The sequence below is a fragment of the Oncorhynchus tshawytscha genome, linkage group LG14, assembly GCF_018296145.1.
Source record: "Oncorhynchus tshawytscha isolate Ot180627B linkage group LG14, Otsh_v2.0, whole genome shotgun sequence".
Lineage (NCBI taxonomy): Eukaryota > Metazoa > Chordata > Actinopteri > Salmoniformes > Salmonidae > Oncorhynchus > Oncorhynchus tshawytscha.
The window spans coordinates 52,016,122-52,022,212 of NC_056442.1; positions in this window are offsets into that span (position 1 = coordinate 52,016,122).

Sequence of the window (6,091 nt, forward strand, 5' to 3'; positions counted from 1 at the left end):
CTTTTCTTCTTTCTCCTCTCTTTCTCCTTCTTTCTTCCTCTCTTTCTCTTCTTTCTCTCCCTTCTTTCTCTCCTTCTCTCCCTTCTTTCTCCTTCTTTCTCCTTCTTTCTTCTCTCTTTCTCCCTTCTTTTCTCTCTTTCTCCCTCTTTTTCTCTCTTCTTTCTCTTTCTCCTCTCTTTCTTTCTTTCTCCTTCTTTCTCCCTTCTTTCTCCTTCTTTCTCCTTTCTTTCTCCTTCTTTCTCCTCTTTCTTTCTCTCCCTTCTTTCTCCTTCTTTATTTCTTTCTTTCTCCCTTCTTTCCTCTCTCTTTCTCCCTTCTTTCTCCCTCTCTTTCTCCTCCCCTTCTTTCTCCTTCTTTCTTCCCTTTCTTCTCTTTTCCCTTCTTTCTTTCTCCCTTCTTTCTCCTTCTTTCTCCCTTCTTTCTCCTCTTCTCCTTCTTTCTCCTCTCTTTCTCCTTCTTTCTCTTTCTCCTCTCTTTCTTTCTCTCTCTCTTTTTCTTTCTCCTCTTTCTCCCTTCTTTCTCCTTCTTTTTCTTTCTCCTTCTTTCTCCCTCTTCTCCATCTTCTCTCTCCTTTCTTTCCTCTCTTTCTTTCTCTTTCTCCCTTCTTTCTCCTCTCTTTCTCCTTCTTTCTTCTCTTTCTCTTTCTCTCCCTTTCTCTTTCTCTCCTCTCTTTCTCCCTTCTTTCTTTCTTTCCTTCTTTCTCCCTTTCTTTCTCTCTCTTTCTCCCCTTCTGTCCTCTTTCTCTTCTCTTTCTCCTTCTTTCTCCTTCTCTTTCTCTCTTTCTTTCTTTCTCCTTCTTTCTCCTTTCTTTCTTTCTCCCTCTCTTTCTTTCTCCCTATCTCTTTCTTCTCTTTCTCCCTTCTTTCTCCCTCTTTCTCCCTCTCTTCTTTCTCCTTTTCTCTCTCTCTTTCTTTCTCCTTCTTTCTCCTCTCTTTCTCCCTTCTTTCTCCTCTCTTTCTCCTTCTTTCTCCTTCTTTCTCCTCTCTCTTTCTCTTTCCTTCTTTCTCCCTTCTTTCTTCTCTCTTTCTCCCTTCTTTCTCTTCTTTCTCCTCTTTCTCCTTCTTTCTCCCTTCTTTCTCATCTCTTTCTTTCTTTCTCCCTTCTTTTCCTTCTTTCTCCTCTCTTTCTTCTTTCCTTCTTTCTCCTCTTTCTTTCTTTCTCCTTCTTTCTCCTCTCTTTCTCCCCTTTTTCTTTCTTTCTCCTTCTTTCTCCTCTCTTTCTCCCTTCTTTCTCCTCTTTCTCCCTTCTTTCTCCCTTCTTTTCCCTCTCCTTTTCTTCTTTTCTCCTCTCTTTCTCCTTCTTTCTCTCTCTTCTCCTTAGTTTCTTCTCTCTTTCTTCTCTCTTCTTTCTCCCTTCTTTCTCCTCTTTCTCCTATCTTCTTTCTCCTTCTTTCTCATCTCTTTCTAGTTTCTTCTCTTTCTCTTCTTCCTTTCTCCTTTCTTTCTCATTTCTCCTTCTTTCTCTTCTTTCTTCTCTTTCTCCTCTCTTTCTCCCTTCTTTCTCCTCTCTTTCTCCTTCTTTCTCTTCTTTCTTTTCCTTCTTTCTCCCTCTCTTTCTCTTTCTCCCTCTTTCTCCTCTTTCTCCCTTCTTTCTTCTCTCTTTCTCCCTTCTTTCTCCCTTCTTTCTCCCATCTCTTTCTCCTTCTTTCTCTCTTTCTCCTTTTTCCTCTCTTTCTCCTCTCTTTCTCTCCTTCTTTCATACTTCTAGTTTCTTCTTTCTTCTTCTTTCTCCCTCTTTCTCCCTTCTTTCTCTTCTCCTTTCTCTTTTTCTCTCTTTCTCCTTCTTTCTCCCTTCTTTCTCCTTCTTTCTCCTCTTTCTTTCTCTTCATCTCTTTCTCCCTTCTTTCTCCTCTCTTTCTCATCTTCTTCTTCTCCCTTCTTTCTCCATCTTTCTCCTTCTTTCTCCCTCTCTTTCTCCTCTCTTTCTCCTCTCTTTCTCCTCTCTTTCTCCCTTCTTTCTCCTTTCTTTCTCTCTTCTTTCTCTCTCTTTCTTCTTTCTCCTCTCTTTCTCCTTCTTTCTTTCTTTCTCCCTTCTTTCTCCTTCTTTCTCATCTCTTTCTCCCTTCTTTCTCCCTTTCTTTCTTTCTCTCTCTTTCTCCCTTCTTTTCTCTCTTTCTCCCTTCTTTCTCCCTTCTTTCTCCTTCTTTCTCCTCTTCTTTCTCCCTTCTTTCTCCTCTCTTTCTTTCTTTCTCCTTTCTTCTCTCCTTCTTTCTCCTCTCTTTCTTCTTTTCTTTCTCCTTCTTTCTCTCTGTCTCTTTCTTTCTCCCTTCTTTCTCCTCTCTTTCTCCCTTCTTTCTCCCTTCTTTCTCCTCTCTTTCTCTCTCTTCTCCCTTCTTTCTCTCTCCTTCTTTCTCCTCTCTTTCTCCTTCTTTTCTCTTTCTTCTTTCTCCCTTCTTTCTCCTCTCTCTCTCTTTCTTTCTCCCTTCTTTCTCCTCTCTTTCTCCTTCTTTCTCCTTCTTTCTCTCCTTCTTTCTCCCTTCTTTCTCCTTTCTCTTTCTCCTTCTTTCCCTTCTTTCTCCTCTTTCCTTCTTTCTTCTTTCTCTCTTTCTCATCTCTTTCTCTCTTCTTTCTCCTTCTTTCTCTTTCTTTCTCTCTTTCCTCTTTCTCCCTTCTTTCTTCCTCTTCTCTCTTTTCTCTTTCTCTCCCTCTCTTTTCTTCTTCTTTCTCCTCTCTTTCTCCTTCTTTTCTCCCTTCTTTCTTCTCTCTTTCTCCCTTCTTTCTCTTTCCCTTCTTTCTCCTCTCTTTCTCTCTTCTTTCTCCTCCTTCTTTCTCCTCTCTTTCTCATCTTTCTCTTCTTTCTCTTTCTCCTTCTTTCTCCTCTTTCTCTTTCTTTCTTTCTCCTTCTTTCTCCCTTCTTTCTCCTCTCTTTCTCATATCTTTCTTCTCCCTTCTTTCTCTCTCTTTCTTTCTCCTCTCTCTTTCTCTCTTTCTCCCTTCTTTTTCTCTTCTCTCTTCTTTCTTTCTTTCTTTCTCCTTTCTTTCTTCTCCCTCTTTCTCTCTCTTTCTCCTTCTTTCTCCTTCTTTCTCCTCTCTTTCTCCCTTCTTTCTTCTCTCTTTCTCCTTCTCTTTCTTTCTCCCTTCTTTCTCCTTCTTTCTTCTTTCTCTTTCTCCTTCTTTCTCTCCCTTCTTTCTCTCTCTTTCTCCCTTCTTTCTTCTCTTCTTTCTCCCTTCTTTCTTCTCTCTTTCTCCTTCTTTCTTCTCTTTCTCCTTCTTTCTCCTTCTTTCTCCTTCTTTCTCCTCTCTTTTCTCTCTTTCTTCTTTCTCCCTTCTTTCTCCTTCTTTCTCCTCTCTTTCTCCCCTTCTTTCTCCTCTCTTTCTCCCTTCTTTCTCCTTCTTCTCTCTCTTTCTCCTTCTTTCCTTCTTTCTCCCTTCTTTCTCCCTTCTTTCTCTCTCTTTCTCCTTCTTTCTTCTCTTTCTCTTCTTTCTCTCCTTCTTTCTCTCTCTTTCTCCCTTCTTTCTTCTCTCTTTCTCCTTCTTTCTCCTCTCTTTCTCCTTCTTTCTCCTCTCTTTCTCCCTTCTTTCTCCTTCTTTTCTCCCTTCTTTCTCCCTCTTTCTCTCTTTCTCTTCTTTCTCCTTTCTTTCTCCCTTCTTTCTCTCTCTTTTCTACTTTCTTTCTCCTCTTTCTCCTCTTCTTTCTCTTTCTCCCTTCTTTCTCCTCTCTTTCTCCTTCTTTCCCTCTCTTTCTCTTTCTTCTTTCTCCCTTCTTTCTCCTTCTTTCTCTTCTCTCTTTCTCTCCTTCTTTCTCCTCTCTTTCTCCTTCTTTTCCTCTTTCTCTCTCTTTCTTCTTCTTTCTCTTCTCTTTCTCCTTCTTTCTCCTCTTCTTTCTCTTCTCTCTTTCTCCTCTTTCTCCTTTCTTTCCCTTCTTTCTCCTCTCTTTCTCCCTTTCTCTTTCTCCTCTCTCTTTTCTTTCTCCCTTCTTTCTCTCTTTCCCTTCTTCTTTCTTTCCCTTCTTTCTCCCCTTTCTTTCTCTTTCTCTTTCTCTCCCTTCTTTCTCTCTCTTTCTCCTTCTTTCTCCTTCTTTCTCCTTCTTTCTCCTCTCTTTCTCTTCCTTCTTTCTCCTCTCTTTCTCCCTTCTTTCTCCTTCTTTCTCTCTCTTTCTCCTTCTTTCTTCCTTCTTTCTCCTCTTCTTTCTCCTTCTTTCTCCTTCTTTCTTCTCTCTCTTTCTCTCCTTCTTTCTCTTTCTCTTCTTTTCTCTTCTTTCTTCTTTCTTTCCTTCTTTCTTCTCTCTTTCTCCTTCTTTCTCCTCTCTTTCTCCCTTCTTTCTCCTCTCTTTCTCTTCTTTCTTTCTCTCTCTTTCTCCCTTCTTTCTCTCTTTCTCCTTCTTTCTCTTTCTCTTTCTTTCTTCTCTTCTTTCTTCTCTCTTTCTCCCTTCTTTCTTTCTTTCTCCTCTCTTTCTCCTCTCTTTCTCCCCTCTTTCTCCCTTCTTTCTCCCTTCTTTCTCATCTCTTTCTCCTCTCTTTCTCCCTTCTTTCTCCTCTCTTTCTCCCTTCTTTCTCCTATCTTTCTCCCTTCTGTCTCCTCTCTGTGTCCCTTCTTTCTCCTCTCTTTCTCCCTTCTTTCTCATCTATTTCTCCTCTCTTTCTCCCTTCTTTCTCCTCTCTTTCTCCCTTCTTTCTCCTATCTTTCTCCTCTTTCTCTCTTTCTCCCTTCTTTCTCCTCTCTTTCTCTCTCCTCTTTCTCCTTCTTTCTCTCCTCTTTCTCCTCTCTTTCTCTCCCTTTCTCCTTCTTTCTCTCTCTTTCTCCTCTCTTTCTCCCTTCTTTCTCCTTCTTTCTCCCTTCTTTCTCCTTCTTTCTTCTTTCTCTCCTCTTCCTTCTTTCTCCTTCTTTCTCCTCAATCTTTCTCTTCTCTCTTTCTCCTTCTTTCTTTCTCCTTCTTTCTCTCTTTCTCCCTTTCTTTCTTCCTTCTTTCTCCCCTTCTTTCTCTCTCTCTTTCTCCTCTTTCTCCTCTCTTTCTCCCTTCTTTCTCTCTTCTTTCTCCTCTCTCTTTTCTTTCTCCCTTTCTCCCTTCTTTCTTCTTTTCTTCTTTCTTCTCTTCTCTCTTTCTCCTTCTTTCTCCTTTTCTTTTTCTCCTCTCTTTCTCCTTCTTTCTCTTCTCTTTCTCCTCTCTTTCTCCTTTTCTCTCTCTTTCTTTCTTCTCTCTCTTTCTCCTTCTTTCTTCTCTCTTTCTCCTTCTTTCTCTCTTCTTTCTCCTTCTTTCTTTCCTTTCTTTCTCCCTTCTTTCTCCTCTCTTTCTCCTTCTTTCTCCTCTCTTTCTCCTTCTTTCTTCTCTCTTTCTCCCTTCTTTCTCTCTCTTTCTCCCTTCTTTTCTCTCTTTCTCTTTCTCCTCTCCTCCCTTTCTCCTCTTCTTTCTCCCTTCTTTCTCTCTTTCTCTTTCTCCTCCTTCTTTTCTCTCTTCTTCTTTCTTTCTCTCTTTCTCCTCTTTCTCCTTCTTTCTCTCCTTCTTTCTCTCTTTCTCCCTTCTTTCTTTCTTTCTCCTTCTTTATCCTCCTCTTTCTCTCTCTTTCTCTTCTCTCATTCTTTCTTCTTTCTCTCTCTTTCTCTCTCTTTCTCCTCTCTTCTTTCTCTCTTTCCCTTCTTTCTCCTTCTTTCTCTGAGCTTTCTTCTTTCTCCTCTCTTTCTCCTTCTTTCTCCTCTCTTTCTCCTTCTTTCAAATTCTCTCTTTCTCCCTTCTTTCTCCTCTCTTTCTCCTCTCTTTCTCTTCTTTCTCTCCTTCTTTCTTTCTCCCTCTTTCTTTCTCTTCTCTCCTCTTTCTATCTCTTTCTCCTTCTCTCCCTTCTTTCTCCTCTTTTTCTTCTTTCCCTTTCTCATCTCTTTCTCCCTTTCTTTCTCCTTCTTTCTCCTTCTTTTCTCTTTCTCCCTTCTTTCTCCTCTTTCTCTCTCTTTCTCTTCTTCTTTCTCCTCTCTTTCTCCCTTCTCTCTCTTTCTCCTTCTTTCTCCTTTTTCTCTCTCTTTCTCCTCTCTTTCTCCTTCTTTCTTTCTTTCTTTCTCTTTCCTTCTTTCTCTCTCTTTCTTTCTTCCTCTCACTTTCTCCTTCTTTCTCTCTTTCTCCTTCTTTCTCCTCTCTTTTCCTTCTTTCTCCTCTCTTTCTTTCT